Here is a 19,840-nt window from a genome sequence, read left to right as displayed (position 1 = left end):
TTAGTTTTTGTCAGTGAAAAAAGGTAGTCGACGAACATTTTTCCGTCATAGAATTAGTCAACAAAAACAACACTGCCTGCAACAAAGGACGAAGAAAGGCACAATTAACAGACCTTGGGCTGTTACAATGCCATACATTATGCTGTTGACAGAATCTGTCTTGAAAAATGTATTATCTCCGCCAGGCTGACACGTGCGTCTGCGACTGTACACTTGCGTGTGTGTGTGTGTGTGTGTGTGTGTGTGTGTGTGTGTGCAGCCTTGGCCCAAAGCCTGATTTTGAGTGTTCCAAGCAGGGGGGCAGTCAGACAGATATTTTGTGAAGCCACTAAGGAAATCGGGACTTCCTGAAAGTTCATATAATGGCCTGTTGTGGCGCTGTCATTGGGCCCAAAAAACCCCAGAGCTCCATAGAGGTCCATGTATTTGGGCCCAACTTCACCTAGACTGTATTACCTTAATAAACATGGTCATGAATACTTTCTGCTTCCAGTCACTAGTTTAAAGTCTCATTTCTCATGTCATAATATTCTTTTTGGAAAATTATGGTCCCATTAATTAAAAAGATTACCATAAAGTCGCGTATGTTCTGAGGGGCGTGGCTACCGTTACAGTCTATGATCGGGAGCCACCCCCCGTTCGAGTCAAAATAAAAACCAACGAAGAAGAAGGGGGGAAGTTCCGCCTCGTTGTCTGGGCCAGCCATAGAGTATTAAAAGGATAGAGACTGAACTGGCGCAAAGCTCCGCCCCCTCCGCTATTCATGTCAGTGGAAGTTGCTCAGTGGCGTTTTGAAGCACCCGGAAGGCTGCCGGAAGGACCGTCTATTTCCGCATTTTTTCGCTGATTCAGCATTTGGGCACCAAACTTTGGTGCCCAAATGCGGAAGTGCAGCTGGGCTTTAACATTGGGTTTCCTCGTCATGAATCCACGGGTCCGCCTGCAGTCCTTCCTCCTACCACTAGGGCCCAGCGCTTCAACATTGGAGTGCCTAGCTGGCCCCTTGGGGCCAGCCAATGGCCAGCTGGGCCCAAACGGATCTAGAAAGATGGCGATTTACAATTCAAGGACTGACAGGCTTCATCTTACGTCCATATCAGACCCGGAGAACGCTTTGTCCACATTTCTTTACAGTCTATGGTTCCAAGACATGGAGGAGTCTAGTTCAGTCTAACACTGTGTAAGGAACATTTTGAACCAATAATGTTAGTGCCTTTTAAATTCATATTGGCAATAGTAGGTGTTTTAACTCTGGAATCTTACTCTATATCCCCTCTGCAGAATTCATTAGGCTCTATGCACACACAGGCTCTAAGTCTCACTACTTCCGGGCCCCTTCCCTATACTTCCCTCACAATCTGTTACCGACGATACTAATGAAGGCTCGATCTGTTCCATTCTGGTCAAACGGTCAAACTCACTGGAAACACTCTGCTACACCAGGGTCACCACCAGGCCCCTCCCTGAAATTAAAACGTTTGATAACCAGTACACTAAATGGAACAGAGCCTTAATTAGTATCATCTGTAACACCTGTGAAGGAAGTAGAGAAGGGGCTCGGCCGGAAGTACAGTAGTAAGAGTTATTCTGTGGGCATATAGCCCGTTCAGCAAGTGTAGCAGTTTGTGAGGGGGTGATAACGCTGGCTGAATCCCTAAAGGTTTTGGTAAGGGGGGGGGGGGGGGGTAAAAAGTGTCTTGTTTTCTTTGGCCCCTGGTCGTGGAATGACCTGCAGCTCAAGTTCCTTTGAGAAGTTTTAAAAGGATCATCTTGAATGCACAGTCCAACACCTGCACATGTTCGGATGTGTACTAGCCTTTGCATAGGCCCATATATTTATTTTTTCCTGTTTTAAAATGTACATTGTGTATGTGCTCTGTGCACAATTTCTTGCGCCCAGTCATTGTTAGTGTACCATTGTTGGAGATTTTTTTTAAACTTTGTATAGGTTTCTTGAGGTATGTCATGGACAGTGTTGTCAAAGTTACTCTTAAATTAAACAGTAATTTATTACTTATTACTTTAAAAAGTAATAAAGTTAAACTACTTATTACTCCCTGCCAAACGTAACTATAGTTACTTATTACTTTTTTCTCTCGCCCCCAGTAATTGCATATTTTGTCCCCAAAAGTCTTACTTTGCATTTTCAACATTAGCAGTCTCCGTATTCTGCAGTGTTTATTTAACTTTGAAAAGTGTACTGTATAGTACTGTACACATGATGATAACTGCACCGATCTCTGCACCGATCCCTAGAGGCCAAGGAAAAACCTTTGACCTGCATTTTTCACATCTGCCTTTTATAGCGCCACCAGGAGGCCAACTTTTGTAAAACACATTTCTTTAGATTACTCTTCCAGATTCTGTCCAAAAATCCCACAATTTACGTGAAAGTTTTCACGGACATTACTACTAGGCTGAGAAATAAATCCCACCCATTTCATATTGGCCTATTATAGCGCCATCAGGAGGCCACAATAAACTGACCTTGCCTGGTAGAGACCTGTGCCCCAAGGGGCACTTTTTCTGTTCGTCTCATTTCTTTTCTGTTTCTAGAGATGCAGGTTCTTCAAACGGTTATCTCCAGGGGAGTTTTGCAATAATGTCTAGCTAGGATGATTCTGCGTCGATGGGTAACCAGATTTCTCTTGTTTTGTGTGCTTGTTGTTGTAGGAAGAAGGGCGTGTCACTGTTCTTCCCACCACCGTGAAAACTCTTATTTCCCGCCGCAGATTTGTCGTGTCAGTCCTGGCGGCTATGAACCCACGCTTGACACAGCTCTGGGGTAGGCAACTGCAAGGTATGGCATTCGGTCTATAGTGTTGCTGCAACCCATTGTGAAAAAGGAGCAGGCCTTGTATAGAGCCCTGGAGGACCCCGGTACAGTAGAATAGAAAGACTATATTAATATTAGGTTTGTTTGACCACATGATATTCCTTATATGTGACAATATATCTGGCAGAAACAGTGTGATTCTGACTTTGCCACAGAAGCCATGTATTCTATCCCATGAATGTGAGCTTGTAGATTTTCAGCATGGAACGTACCAAATGTAAAATCTGCCATTACGACGCCATCAAGGCCCACCAAAATGCATTTTTGTCGACAAAATCAACTGTATAGATTTAGTCGACTAAGATTGTATATTTAGTCGATCAAACCTACACAATAACACTTAAACATTTCAGGTCACAAAAGTATAGCTTAAACTAAATGAAATGTTATTCAAAAGACTAAAACTACAATTTGCTGTCAAAATCAACACTGTATCACATTATATCAGAGCCATTGAAGGAGAGTTAAAGGAGTATTCAGTGTTTTGGAAAACCCCCTGGTCCGCATGATAACAAGATGTGCACATGCATGCGCGCACTACAGTGGGCCAACAGCGCACACACCAAGGCCTGCCCCCCCGCTCGATCATGATTGGCGGAAAGATTGTTTTGAACCCCAGGGGTCAACTGGGGAGGACAGGGAGGAACTCCTTATATGGTCAGCACACTCTATAGTAGGGAGGATTATCACAACAAAACAAAAAAAGACGTGATATTTGAATTAAGTGAAATCACTGAATATAATAGGACATCTCCGTTCACTCCACATGGGGCCAGTCCAATGGCGGCTCCGTGTGGCTATCAGGGTCAGCTATGGTATGGGGAGCCGAGTAGTTACAAAGTCCTGGACCAGAAGTTGACAGAAAGCACTAGAATCGGGCAACAGCACAGCTTTAATGATCTTAAATTCCTTTATTTTAGATCGTTTTTAGTAATTGTACAACATAAACATTACAGAGACTTTAGTTGCCACTGTACAATACTTTAAAACAGTTGTCAGGCTGCATGAACAGCGCTCAGCACTGTTTTCTTCCCCCTCAATGACGCTACTCTCCTAGTCTACTCTGCAATATATGAACAAAATAATATTATTATTTTCCTCCTTTATCAAAGATGTGCCACACACATGTCACATTTGTCAGTGTACGGACAGTTCCCAGTGTCTTTCTTTATTTTGTGCACGTTTCCCGCTACATGCATGCACCTGGGTTTGTGTTTCTCTGTGTAGTGTGAACTATGTATGTACAGGTGCATGTGTTTTTTGCGTGTGTGTGTGTGTGTGTGTGTGTGTGTGTGTGTGTGTGTGTGTGTGTGTGTGTGTGTGTTTTTGCATGTGTGTGCGTCCATATTACGCTGGCTACGTGACACACGTACACGACACACACACACCCATGACACACACTCGCACACACACACACACACACACACACACACACACACACACACACACACACACACACACACACACACACACACACACACACACACACACACACACACACACACAGTCACACACACACACACACACACACACACACACACACACACACACACACACACACACACACACACACACACACACACACACACACACACACACACACACACACACACACACACACTGCCCCATGCCTAAGCAGTCATAGGCGAAAGGTGAAGCTTAAGGAAGGGTTAGAGAGTTCACATTCCAGGTAAGCAATGTGAGGCCAGAGGCCCACCCACCCATGATGTCCTTGAATGCAACTTGACTGTTTGAGAGTCACCAGTGTTGATTTCATCGACTAAAACTATATGAAAAAAAAAGTTTGTCGACACAGGCGAAAGACAAACTAATTGGAAACTAAATGAAACCTATGCTATGTTGACTAAAACTAAGACTAAATATATAGGCTATTGAGAATTTCGTCAACAAATTAAAACTAGACTAAAATGTTAGGAAGGGACAAGAGAAGGGACAAGAGATCCAGTATAAGTCATTTAAACTTGGTTGCATGCTGAAAATAGCCGATCTACAAGCTCACAACGTCAAATCAGTCATTATACAATTTAGTCGACTAAAATCGCTATTTTTCTGGCCCCTGTTCACTAATGCGGGGGTCGTAGACTAACACTAAAACATTCCAGGTAACTAAGCATTACACTTGTTTACAACAGGGTCCACCATTTTCAATTCAACATTTAGAGACGTATAAATATACACTTCTATAGCAAAAAACTGGAAATCACCATATAAAGAAAGAAAAAAGGGAAAAGAAATATACAGTAAGGGGAAAAGGGGGTGGGTTGGGGGGTGACTCAGACTTGATTTATGGAGGCCAGTTTCGAATTGCAGCCGTCCATAGGTGCTCTTTGAGAGCGGTTTTGAAGGAGTCAAAGGATTAATGGCTGTTATAGGGCGTTCCACATTTTGGTGGCATAGGAGCTAAATTAATTTAGTCCCTTGTTTGTGCCGAATCTGGGTTGCACATGGTTTGATGAATCAATATACTGCAATATAGAAATACTAGTGTGTAGAGTAAATACAAAAGTGTTCTTCAAAATTTACTTTCAAATGTATAAAGTGTATATGAGGCTGATGTGGTTAATGTATGTTTTGTAATAATAATCTAAATATTTCTATACGGGAAAAACAATTCCCCACAAGATGTTTCAATGAGTTGTCTGCCGTCGGCTGTTGGTTGGTCAAGAGGTCAAGTCTGAAAAAATAAAAATAAGCACGTTGACAGGAAGACGGCGGGGGGACCCTGCCTGCCTGCTCGCATGGTTAAAGCAGCGGTGACCTTTTTTCTTTGGGAGCACTCTTGCATGATCTGAAAAAAGCTGAGACCCCCCACATTATGCACTCTCTCTCTCTCTCTCTCACACACACACACACACACACACACACACACACACACACACACACACACACACACACACACACACACACACACACACACACACACACACACACACACACACACACACACACACACACACACACATTGTGTTTTACAGAAGATTTGAACCACTTATGCAGCCCTATATGCTCCGAACTCATATGACGAATAGCCAATCAAGATCACAATGCCTCGCATCACGATGCGTGAACTTGTATATTGTATGTTTCTGCTCTTTTTGAGGGGCGCTAGCCCCTCCTATATACAGCTTTTGTCCCCACACGTCTCAATATTTGCCATTGACAATGTAAGGAGAAATTAGGTAAATTGTCCGCCAAATATGACGTAAATTTGTGGCAACACAAACATTAAATGCCATTGACATAACGAAGGGAAAATTTACGTCATATGTAGACGAGCAAATCACAGAAGTTCAGTTGTTCATGAGATGATGTATGATGATGTATAATGATAAGAGCGCCCCTCACTTTTCGGGTGTGATATTCTTTTAAACGTGGCAATTAACTGTGATTTTTCAATTTTGGCAATGTGTGGCCAGGGCCGATGACCCAAAGATGGCCCAAAGACACCACTATGGCTTATCTTTTTTATTTGTAAAAGTTTTAAGTGGTGCAAACACTTCATTAAGGAGCTTTGTGTGTCTCTGGCTGCCTGGCTGGGTCTGTCCCTGGCTGGCTGGCTGTGTCCGAGCACGAAAATAGCATTTGGTTGGTTTTCAAAACCAAGTGTCACTGTTGTTGTGCAGCCTAACACACACATACATATTAACTGTATATATGATGATTTCAGGTGAATCAGTACAGTACAGTACAGTACAGTACAGTACAGTACAGTACAGTACAGTACAGTACAGTACAGTACAGTACAGTACAGTACAGTACAGTACAGTACAGTACAGGGACCCCCTGGGACCCCGATACAGTAACTGTCATTTCTCAACTGTTTCGGACGCGGGGCAGCTCGCCAGGAACGGCCCGGCCCCCTGAGCGTTCCTGGGGGTCTGGATGTTCCGGGGACCCCCCCCCCCCCTCCCCGGGGACCCCCACACGGTAACTCTGTCATTTCTCGACCGTTTCGGACGCGGGGCGGCTCGCCGGAACCGGGCCGGCACCCTGGGTGCCTTCCTGCGGGTCTGGAAGTTCCGGGGACCCCCCCATGGACCCCCACACAGAGTTGCACCACTTACTTCACACGTATGTGATTTTTCTTTTTGTTTTGGCTCAGCCGCGGCCCCATAAACTGCCCAGCCCTTCTGGCATCTGCCATGGGATTGCTAGACTGTCCTATCCGGTCCTGGACATGCCTCTCCTGCCTGTGTGACCTTTGGGACAGCCCCACAAGAGGGCCCGGACCTCAGGTTGGGACACACCGAGATAAAGAAATGGCCTCAGGAGGACTCAGCCAGATCCTCCAGGGCTAAGATGTCATATACACACACACACACACACACACACACACACACACACACACACACACACACACACACACACACACACACACACACACACACACACACACACACACACACACACACACACACACACACACAGACTACATTGAGTACAATAACACTTTTGCTGAGAGACGCCTGTGGGGCCCCCTCTATTTGAAGGGGGTCTAGGGGGGGTATAGAATTCAAAAGCTCAAGGGAAGAAAAATCAACCCCCTTGATGAGGCAAGACTGGAGGGGCTTAGAAACTTCCAGAGGCCCTCATTTATTCAGCTGCCCAACGGAAAAGTACAGGGAATCATATCTGCCCATCCCCCATCCGCCCACCACCTGCACGGCCCCCACGAGCACGCTCTCTCTCGTGTCATGGTCCCTGACTGCCCCAGCTACGTGCCCCGTGCCGTTTGTGGAATTAGCGCAACTCAATTTGACGAAACAACTGCCACATGACACGTTCCGTCCGTCAGACAAGTCTCTGTTTGTGTGAACAATATTTTGCCCAGCGAGTGACACAGCAGAAACGGACAGGAGGATTAATTGCCCTGGTGCAGCTGGTTCTCAAACATTGTAAATATGGAGTGCCGTGATCTTTGTACTTTTTCCGTTTTGTATGTGTCTAAATCTACGGAGTTAACATTACTCCAATATAGGGGGTTTTAGCTGATTATGAACCAGGGACCACCACCCTGACTAAGAATCAACCTGGGGACCTCATCAAACCCTCTATACACTCAAGACACTGCCCCCTGCTGCCACCCTTAGATCTCCATGGAGCTGACCTGTTCTGACATTCCATATGTTGATCTGACCTCATCAAACACTGTACACAAGACACGCTCCATTATGGCCAGTACAGAATTCATTACATATGTTGATCTGACACCCCATGCCAAAGTGCCAGTGCTCGCCCAGCAGTCTGCTGTCACCCAATCGGATGCGTGCACGCCCTTTAGGGCGAGGCCGCTTCTCGCCCTCAGGCCCTTCTCGCCCTCGCCCTCAGGGGTCTCGCCCTCAGGCCCTTTTATGCTCATCTCCAGATAGTCTGGAGACGGGGCAACCTGTGACCGTTTGGAGGTTGAATAAAGTACCAAAAAAACTGCATTGTGGACTCAACCTTTTGGAGCCTTGGCCATTCGAACCTTCTCACAGTCATATATGGAGATTTTTGTATCCCCTATACAGTATAATATATAATATTTTCTAATTATTTTAAAAGTAGTTCTCGAAGTACTGTACTTAAGTAAAGTTGAGGTATTTGTACTTTACTTGAGTATCTCCAATTTCCATTACTTTTACTTCTACTCTACTATATTGCGGATTCGAATGTTGTATACTTCAACCCCACTACATTCATTTGAAAACTTTAGTTACTGTAGTCCCTTACTCCCTATACATTTTCAAGTTATATAGCAGATGCTATTTTCTAAAGATTATACGTTTGAAAACTTTAAATGTGACATTCTGCACAATTTGTATTTTTCAGCGCCCATACCCAAGTAAAACATTTGTAAAAAATAATCTAGTACTTTTTCCACCACTGATAGTTGAACATTTGACCGCATGTTTGTGTGAGTTCGTTGCGGCTGGAACCTGACTCCAGGAAACGTGTGTGTGTCTGTGTGTGCGTGGGGGGGGGGTGCTCTTTTTTTTGAGCCTATGAACGTCGACAGCAAACCCCAGACAGACGCATAAACCTGCCCCCGCAGCCCCATTAGTGAACAGGGGCCAGAAAAATAGTGTCCCAAAAAAATAGATTGCATAATACATTATGTAACAGACTTCAACAATTAATAGACAGGCCAGCAGGAGAGCGGAACAATCAGGAAATTATGTCGAGGCCTTGTTATTGTTGTTGCCAGACGGACTTGGCACAGGGGGGAATTTTAGAATACATTTCAAGCTAAAAGATTTTCACTGTTGGTCATTGCCATGTGGTCTAAGAGAGACATATCACGTGCGTGGTTTAGGAACAAACTACTATTTTATGTAGTCCAAAAGCTATAAAAAAATGAATTGCCCAAATCCATGGTGGTTTTGAAACAGCCAGACCTCAATGGGCTTAGAGCTGAAAACATTCAGACTAGACAAGAGTATAACCCTTAATGTTTGGACCAACCCCACCTAGGATATAGGCGCTGATGATGTGGAGGAGAGAACACGCGCCCCGCGGGAATCAAACCCGGAACCTTCTAGCTGTGAGGCCACAGCGCTACCAACTCCGACAGTAGGTTTATTATTATAATTATTGGACACTTGCAGTTCATTTTATTCATTTCTTGGCTAGAAGGATTTGTACAGACCCCTGTACAGTTAAAGTGCCTTGATCAAAGTCATATGACTTTGTGAGGCAGTATTCAAACATTGGCCCTGTAGTCCACATGATGTTGTCAGTTCTTATTTGAACTAGACTGGCCCCAGCCTACTCGGGAACGATGCAAGTCAGGAACAATGCAAGTTGGGAATGCATCCGGTTATGCAAACCCATCTGTCTGTATCCCTTTCATTCCCATATGGAGATCCCTGATTTCATCAGTATTATATGGGCATATGGGTTGGATCAGCAGCTCTGGATAACTTCATCTCCATATATATCGCCTGTATGCGCATACCGGTCGGATCTGTGGGTCAGGACAATGGCTTGACTAAATGACCTAGTGGTGACCTTAGATGATCCGTGTACCGGATTGCCTGGAGTCATCATTACTATGCCCATTTTATTGCATGTTCCCACTTATACATAAGTTACAAATCAGTAAATCAGTTGATGCGTTTAATTTAGAAGCTTGGATAAAGTAAGTAATAAGTACAACCTTAATTGAACCTTGAGTAAGTGAACGGAATAAGCACCACATTGGATTAGAATAGACCAGTTCTCAACCTTGCTTTGGACCACTAGCATAATTATGTCAGTTAATATTAGTGACTTTTTAGGCCTTAATTGGTATAATTTGTTGCATGTATAGTATCACACAATGAATTATATCAAGCCCTTAACCGTCATTAATAATGAGGACTCAACCAAGCCATTCCCCTTTAACTCCCTTTTCTGTGGAATTTCTTGACCCCCGACTTCCCAGTAACTGTCAACATTGATTTAGTCACTGCATTTTAGGGCGCCATTTCACAATTGCACAATTTGCATTTGTTTTATTTTCACTTGTACGCATGGTGCTTATCCCCTGTACTGAACACATTTATACACATGAATTCAGTCTGATACGGTTGCACGTTTGTGTTATGTGTAATCATCAAACTGAATTTCCTAAACCCCGTTTGTAGTGGGAAAAAAGCAATCTTCTGCATGTACTTCAGCATGTGTCTCTGTTGAATAGGTTGATATGTTTTACATGATTAAAAGTATATAGACGTTAAAACTCACTCCATGCCACATGACGCCTTATGACACCTATCCCGTATATGTCCTAGATTGCCATGGACTTGTTTAACACACACTTTGAAGAAGACCTAAGATGGCTAGCCACTGTTGGAACTCTTAAAAAATGTTTACTGTTTTAAAGAATGGATGCTCGTTTACCAGGCATGGTTATTTTAGATCCCCTTTGTAGTCAATGCTTCTGATTTTATGGCCTTTAACCTTGACCGTGGTCAAATCCCTGCAATTAAGCAATTTAAGCAAAGTGAACCGATGTTCCCCGTTTTACACCCAGCTATGGAATATTCTGGGTCATGTCTAGGATTACGAGTCATATATAACCCTTAATTGTTCATCCTTTCATGCCGACAGTAAATCTGAATGTTTACCAGGTCACTGCTTGTGTGTAAACTCAACAATGGATTTTAACGTATAATTTCCCCTTAAAGTAATGAATTGTTGATGTCGTTGAATGTTGTGTCTAGTGTCTACAATGCCACCCAATGTGTGAGTATTGAAGATACAGTATGTGTATTCTTATTCATAACACACATTCAGATGTGATGCAAGTGCCCGGATCTTCCTCTTTAAAAAAAAACACAAAGACACTTTCAGATGCATTGCTTTTTCTTTGCCTTCAGACCTTAGTTTTATCCCAATTCTTTGTACTTAAAATAATCTATTTTCTAGTTATTAGTGTATGAAGGCTGTTCTTAAAAGTGTCTCAGCTGCTCTCATGTTCATAATAACATCCATCTGGATAAACATCCATTGACAGAGGTTGAATATACCCTAGCAGGGGTCTGTGTCCTTTCCTTTCTGTCCAGAGGAGAACTTTCTTTTTGGTCTAATTATAACGTGCAGATGTTCCTTTCAGAAACAGCAGTCATACCATGTTTTCATATTCACCCTCCAGTGTTGTTTGTCTACCAAACATGTTATACAGAGTCCTGTATTTTTCAATAACAGCATCTGTATTTTTCAGTACAGATGTGTTTGTTATCCAGGAAATCGGTGTGGGGGCCGCACGTTGCGCTGTTTTCGCTGGGCTCTGACTTAAGGCAAGAGGGAGTGTTTTAGAGACAACAACAATGAGAATGCTGTGTAACATCTTGTACAGTGCTGCAAGACACATGCATGGCTGGGTTAAAAGTCACAGTGGCCACCCACACTACACAGGTTGGCAAAAATATCACATGATTGGCTCAGGGACCAGATGCCTTAATTGGTCCGTACATGGACAAATGTGTCCGACTGTGGCAAAGACTTGGTCTTGTCCGTGGCAAAGTTTAATGTTTTTTTACACACAATTATTACTGTTCTTACCCAATTACTGAATGTCAGTCACCAGCTAGGTTTTCTGTTGACACATAGCCCATTTACTACGACACTATGGCATATTAGGAGTCCAAATAGTACTAGTGGTTCTCAAATGTTCTATATAGAGCGTAAGACAACTTCCAATTTATTTATTTTCCCATAGACATTAGTTGAGACGAATAACAGTCTAAATCCATAATTTATTCTGACCCCTCCCCGAAAAGGCCTATCTTTCCTGACCCCTAATCCATCATTTATACATTATGACTTAGTCTGTCTCAACTGCTCATTTCATAAAGTATTTATTTAATGATCTGTAAGCCTCAGTCAAAGCCAACTGGGATCGTGACAACTCATGACAACAAACACATTTTTTAGGCCGAACAAATAATTAGAAAGAAGTTATTGTTTTTCTTTATTTGTTTTGTTGTCATGAGTTGTCACGATTCGAGTTGGCTTTGACCGAGGCTTACAGGTCTTTCAATAAATACTTTATGAAACGTCTATGGGAAAAATGAATTGGAAATTGTCTTCCGGGGCGCTCGTCGTCATGAAAGGGGGCGGGACTGCGACACTCTATTTGCAAGGACCTCCTTAACTCAGAAGTGTTACAGACCTGTTATGGTCATAAGGGCTCATTGGGTTCCATTTTGGTTCCATTTGTTTTTGTTCAGTTTATACTCCACTTGTATTCTCTCAGTTACAAATGGATAGATTAACAATGCATAATTGTCAGGGATTTCATTTTGCATCGAATGTAGGCCTAGTAGTATGCCCTTTGAGACTGAAAGTGTGTTTAAAGGCTATATAAATTAACTTGACTGAGTACTTGACTTGACTTGATTTGTCCTATTTGTAAGATTTGACAGGGAGAAACTGGAGATTATTGCGTTTATTAGCTGAGAGGATGCATGTTAAACTGTGCCACATAACCTCAGCACATGGTTACAGTGTTGATTTTGTCTACTAAAACTATGACAAACAATGTTCGTCAACTACCTTCTTCAACTACATGAAAACTAAGCTATGATGACTAAAACGATATTCATTATTTGTTGACAATTTCGTCAACAAATAAAAGCTAGACTAAAATGTCGATCTACATCTAGACTAAAATAGCCAATCTACAAGCTCAGGCTTGTGGATCGGCTATTTTCAGCGAAAATCATCCATTAAGGTGGCATTAAGGCCCACCAAAATACAATTTAGTTGACTAAATCAACTGTAGATTTAGTCGACTGAAATATTATGATATTTTGTGGACTAAAACACTAAAACATTCCAGGTATCTAAAATGTGACTATAACTAAATGAAAACTATTCAAAGGACTATGACTAAAACTAAAATCAAAATGTGCTGTCAAAATCAACAGTGCATGGTCATATCGATTTCCATCTGAAACAACATTCTGCTGACCCACTGTCACTGCCTGAACATTCTCAGTGTTGTCAAACGTAGGATATACATCCCTGATTGCTTTTGGGGAAAGGTTAGTTCTAGGTTATAGTTCTAGGTTATAGCTCAATAGTTTATCTCTTTATCACGAAGCTTGGGGACCCTGAAGGGTGATTAACTGACGGTAAAGTCCGTCGGGCGGTCTCATGTTGGCTGCCTCACATGTGAGTTCAGTTGAGGTCGGGTCATTCCGTCTACAAACAGCACGTCAGAAATATCGAACCGCTCTGTTGACCTGTTGACCACTCCGATGCATCCAGCACCCAGCAGTGATGGGTGCTGTGTGTGGGGGGATGTGTTTAACTATACTACAGTAAGTGTGTGTGTGTGTGTGTGTGTGTGTGTGTGTGTGTGTGTGCCTCTAAATATACTTGTTTGCATCTAAATGTAGTGATGGGTGCTGTGTGTGGGGGGGATGTTAAGACTATACTACAGAAATACAATTGTGTGTGTGACTGTGTGTGTATGGGTGGGCGTGGGTGTGTGTGCTTGTTGTGTATGTACAGTACAGTAGACCCTGCCTTAATACATGTGGTTGTTTGCGTGCGTCCGTGCGCGCGCGTGCGTGCGTGCGTGCGTGCGAGCGACAGGCCTATAAACTGTGGGACCGGTGTCTATTGTTCATAAACCTGGTCGCCTAGTGGTGGAAAAAGCTGTTCCAGAGCCTGCTGGTACAGTATACCGCTTGCCAGGATAGCAGCTGTTATACTAGTACAATTTGTGGTATTTCTACTTTCCCTGAGTATTTCCAATTTCCAATACTTTTACTTCTACTCCACTACATCTCAGATCCAAATATTATACTCCACTGGCTACAATTATGTATATATAATAGTATAGTTACTAGTTTTATTTTTTGTTTTTGTTTTAATACTCTCTTTTGGGTCTGGAGCTGAAAGGGTTCGAGAACCCCTGTGCTACTGTAAGTGAACCCCTGTTGGGTCTGGAGCTGAAAGGGTTCGAGAACCCCTGTGCTACTGTAAGTGAACCCCTGTTGGGTCTGGAGCTGAAAGGGTTCGAGAACCCCTGTGCTACTGTAAGTGAACCCCTGTTGAAAAGGCCCGCCCACTTTTAGATTGATTGATTGGATACTTCAGACATTGAAGACACAAGACACAACAGAGAGGAGCTCCTCCCTCTGTTGTGGTGCCCATGCGTCTGTCTCTCTCTCTCTCTCTCTCTCTCTCTCTCTCTCTCTCTCTCTCTCTCTATTCAATTCAAATTTCAATTCAATTCAAATGAGAATAAATATTGAATATAAATAGGAATAAAATAATGGTTTAAACATACTGTAGCTGTGTTACATCAATACTTTAAGTAATACTATCTTGTGAAACTATAAAAAAGATTGTGCATTTTCGTTAGCTTTATAGTTTTGAAAGTTGACAGCAGTATTTCAATGGTTTTTGCATTCACTAAGTATAAAAACATTTGTAGCAGCAATTTATTCAAATGTAATTGAATTAAAGTTAGTTGCTCTGTTTATATAAGAGTATTTCATTTGCGTAGGGCATGGGGTTTCAACAGGTGGTCCGTGGACCACTGGTGGTCCCTGACCATGCATTTAGTAATGTAGGAAAGTGAAGATTCGTATTTGAATTTATTGTATTGACCACAAGTTGAGAAACAATGCAGTAAATAATCTGGTGAAAAATGATGACGCATCGATGTTGTCAGTTACTGGGAAGACGGATGTCAAGAACTTCCACAGAAAAGTGAGTTAGAATCTAGAAGGGAAACTGTACCGGATTACCTGGTTGAGTCACCATTATAAGGAAATGTGCCCATAATGAATCGCAAGTGTCTGCTTACTGAGTCAAAGAATAAGTTACAATGAACAGCACATGAGTTTAGTATGGAAGGTTAATTTCTTTCCCCCACACCACGACCATATCCCCCCTCCCAACACAACAATGGTCCCCAGGTTGATTCTCAGTCAGGGCGGTCGTCCCCAGGTTGATTCTCAGTCAGGGTGGTGGTCCCCAGGTTGATTCTCAGTCAGGGTGGTGGTCCCTGGTTCATACTCAGTTGAAAACTCCTGGCGTAGGGTATAAACAGTGTACACACAATGAGTTGTATTCCATTGGTGATTGTATTCCATTTGACATCCTTGTCACAGCAGCTCACAAATCTTGCTGCTGTGTTTGCACATTGTTGTTCTTCACCCAACAGATATGGGAGTTTTTTGTTTCTTTCTCTCTCTCTCTCTCTCTCTCTCAAGAGAAGTGATTTGACAGACAGTAAAATGGCCACAGTTCCTCTGAGTATTTTAAAGACCAGACCAATTGCAAGTTGCTGTATGTGTCTTCCACTTTAGCCATCCCCAGGGCTGTCACAATTTACAAATTTAAATTGAAGATTAATTGTCACACAAATAATTTGCGATTAACGATTGAATTGTGTTTTTGAACATTGGAACGATACAATTTGTAATTCTGTTTGCCTTTTAGGCTTCGTAATCACATATAGCACAGGGTAGATGTGACAAATAACTTGAGTATACAATGAAATCACTGACATATTTAATTGTTTTTAAGATTTCTTTCTTTTTCCCAAAAAAGAAATGACTATGAAAACATGAAAACATGCAAAACCTGTCAGTCAGTCCGTGGTTCTGTCCGTCGTTCCGTCCGTCACGCCAACATATATGGCTGTCAGTCCCTCACGCCTCGTGACACGTCACGCCACCATACCAGCCAGACGCCTTGTGACAAGCTCCAACGGCTCCATATATGGCCATCTCCATATATGAAGATCACGACACTGACCTCATCTAACCCTGGATAAGAAGACTGGATCATCACCTAGATCTGCATATATGGACTGGAGCCGGCCAGCAACTCTACATCTGACCTCAAGGCTCAAACCCTTAGATCTCCATATATGGACTTGACCTGTTCTGACATTCCATATGTTGATCCTACCCCACCCGTCCTTCCTGTTCAGACATCCCATATGTTGATCTGACCGACCTCATCAAACCCTGTACACTCATCAAACCCTGTATGGCCAGTACAGAATTCATTCCATATGTTGATCTGACCCCCCCATGCCAAAGCGCCAGCGCTCGCCCAGCAGTCTGCCGTCACACAGGCGGTTGCTTCTCGTCCTCAGGGCGTCAATGGTTATTGTTGTTGTTGTTTTTAATTATTAGTATTATTATTACTTGCGCGAGCAGAGCGCAAGTATACTGTTTTCGGCTGCGTATGTCGGTGACTACCTCAGCCAATCAGGGATTGTGAATTTTTGGTGCTCCCCTCGGCCAATCAGGGATTGTGTATTTTTGGTGGTTTTGCTTGGCCAATCAGAGCGCTGCGTATATGTCGGTGGCCCCCTCGACCGGATTGGATTGGCTCTGTATGTTGGTGGCGTCGCTCGGCCAATCAGGGATTGGCTGATAACGTAACTATGTATGTTTATGTAAAAACGGTGGTTCCAGGGACAGCACAAATAATGATGACGTAATCAATTTGAGTTTCAAACTTATACTTATAGGAAAATATAATATAAAATATTTTGAACACATAGTGGTGAGAGATAAGTAGGCCTACTTTATGCAAAGCGCAAGTTGGCAGCTCGACAGAGTGCATTTCTAGTTATTATTACCCTTATTATTATTAACAGAATCGACTGGTGTATCTGAATGTAATCCCCACAATTCAGTGACAGAATTGTGCAAAGTTGCACCAATAACATAACGTTTGTAATTGTGTGTTTGTGTGTTTCTATTTATTTATAACTCTTTAAAGTAGGCTAACCAATCGATACATGCCTATGATGCGTTCAACAAGTCTTTGTATTGAGTTTGTGCTTGAAATGTACTGTAAATTCTGCAAACTGTTAATAAATATTTCAATCGATCAATCAATGTGATCATTTTTCCCACGTCCTTTCCCTTTAAGGACGCGCGCGCATTTGGAGCGCATGTTGTCGCTGCTACAATGTGTCCACACATGACGGAAGGAATGTCAACAAAAGACTGCAACAATCACACACGTTTACTTTAGTCTTAAATTAAACCCCCATTCACTGTCTTCAAAACGCCTCCTCAAAATGTGCACGGCTCGCACTTAATTAATAATTGGCCGTGGTAACGCACGCATATGTTATTGTATCACGTTATTGTGTGTTATGTTACGAGATGTTTGAGAGCGGTCTGTCTGTCTTGTAGTGTAACATGATGCTTTTCAAGAGTTACCAGCAGCAGCAGCATCATCACATGCTGTGGAAATTTCCACTGAGTCGCGTTGGGTTGTTAAATGGGAAGGGTCTTTCCCCTCCACGCAACGATCACTTTCAGTCCGCCTCCTCCTGTCCTATCCTCGCCTTGCCCACCGCTTCACGCAGCTGTCCTCCCCAACAACATTCACATTTCACAAGGTAGGCTACCTAAATAATGTCTCCAAACTCTCTTTTATCCTCAGAGTTGTGCTCGATCGGCCCCCAATCAATCTACATCGATCACGGATTATATAGTTGTTGCCTGGAATCAGCTTGCATTTATATATTATTATTTTGTATTTTTTTTTAAATTAAAAACATAAAAATAAAATCACAAGGGAGACGCATTATTTAGTTTATATTTAGAGTTCACAGCTCTATGTAAACTTGTAAAGTGTAATTAATTAGACGTTTAACGTGCAATTATTATTATGTTTTCATCTTTTTCTTTCTTGTGTTTTTACTAGCCAATGATGCATGCATGAAGTTATGATGGGGGCTGTACGCCTTAGTTATCAACAACGTGCTTCTTCCTCCTGGCTGCAGGGTGTTGTCTACTAGTAGCGCCAAACAGCCTATATTCACCCTGAATTAATCATCTCTGCTGTTATTATTATCACGTGGTGTTGAGTTGTTGTAGCTTATTATTTTCCAGTTGGGTTCGAAATGCTTTTATTCCCCCTCCATTTCTAACGTGCTTTATCAGAGCAACACTAGGCTACTACAGTCGCGCCTGTTTACACTATTGATTTGCATACCCCCTCTGCTCCGGGTTGAACATTGGACTAATATTTTGTAGTGCTTTATTTGTATTGCATCAATAATTCTATAGCCACTGTAGCCTATATCGGTCTGCCTGGGCTACTACATAATGGAATAAGTCATCATAATGAGACCACTCTAACAATGATATTATGCATGCTCTCTAGCTGTTGATAAGTGATACATCAAATTCTGTAATGTACCGGTAATGAGAAATTGTCTGGCAGTAGCCTATACCCTATAGCCTGCCTTTCTGGGTTTTTTTGTGTCACTGTGGTGTATACATTTTGGTAAAATAATAATTACAGGACAGTATTATACTAACATTCAGTATAATGTATCTAAGTAACTAGCTATAGTAAAATATATATCTTCAGTTCCAGACAGTGATGGGAAAAAAAAGTACGTTAAGTAAAAGTATCAATACTGCAATGTAGAAATCCTCTGTTACAACTACAAGTAAAAGTCCGGTATTCAAAAAGTAAAAGTACAGAATGTCCCGTTTCAATGTTTCAAATGTATACAAAAACGACTTTGGAAATGGCAGATCTACTGCAGATCGGCTAATTTCAAATGATGTGACGCATTGTGAGCTTGTAGGTCGGCTATTTTCAAATGGTCGAAATGTATATAAGGCTTTTGTAATAATAATCTACCAATTTAGTAACTAGTAGCTAAATCTTTCTAAGCATTGTACTAGTGGAGTAAAAGTACAATATTTGCCTCTGAGATGCAGTGGAGCAGAAGTATTGGAAAGTGGAAATACTCGAGTAAAGCCACAAATACCTCAAAATTATTGTGTCATCGACAAAATAGAATATTTGTTTGCTTTGCGCATGCATGCACATACGGTACTCACCTTTGGTACAATATGACCCTAAGAAAATAAATCCACCCTCTTGTTACACAAGGCAGGCTGCATGGGGCAATAACCTACCACAGGTCCGGCGGACCACCAGTGGTCCTTGAGGGGGTTCCAGGGTCTAAATGATGGAGAGTTACCAACCAAATGGAACCATATAAATCTTTAGCCGATCTTTAACTCATATTTTCAGCATGCAATCACGTGTAAAATGAGACTTATAGGCCTACTGGATCTCGTGTCCACTAGTCCCTTAACATTTTAGTCTGGTTTTTATTTGTTGATTAAATTGTCATATGTAGTCTTAGTCATCAATGCTTAGTTTTCATTTCGTTTCCATTTAGTTTTCGTCAGTGAAAAAAGTTAGTCGACGAACATTTTTCGTCATAGCATTAGTCGACAAAATCAACACGGCTTAAAGGGCCACTTCACCCCTTTGCAACCAGATCTTATTTTAACGATGTTTGGGAGACAAGAAACTGATGTGAGGGGTGACATGGCCCTTTAAGAAGAGCACAGTGAGTCTCTAGCTCTCGGAATAGCTATCATGTCACTATTTTTAAATCCAGTTAAAGAAATACACCTCTGGGATTAGTTCTGCATACCACACATAACACAAGTCATAGAAGAACAGCATTGTTATTTGAAACGGCGCACTATT

General features: G+C 42.2%; 1 protein-coding gene across 2 annotated transcripts in view; it reads left to right on the top strand.

Moving 5' to 3' along the window:
- The first annotated feature begins 17,618 nt into the window (after positions 1–17,618).
- slc38a4 (solute carrier family 38 member 4) overlaps positions 17,619–19,840 on the top strand; it is a 60,279-nt gene continuing 58,057 nt past the window's right edge. The window contains exon 1 of one of the 2 annotated variants that reach the window (XM_083757585.1): positions 17,619–17,714. The gene's annotated coding sequence lies outside the window, so the exon portion shown is untranslated. Of the gene's footprint in view, positions 17,715–19,675; positions 19,698–19,840 lie in introns of those variants that run through there. The other variant, XM_083757586.1, reaches the window with a different exon arrangement.

The sequence above is a fragment of the Protomyctophum parallelum genome, assembly GCF_964188405.1.
Source record: "Protomyctophum parallelum genome assembly, chromosome: 22".
Lineage (NCBI taxonomy): Eukaryota > Metazoa > Chordata > Actinopteri > Myctophiformes > Myctophidae > Protomyctophum > Protomyctophum parallelum.
The sequence above is the reverse complement of the archived record's forward strand: the minus strand, read 5'-3'. Positions and strand labels throughout refer to the sequence as shown.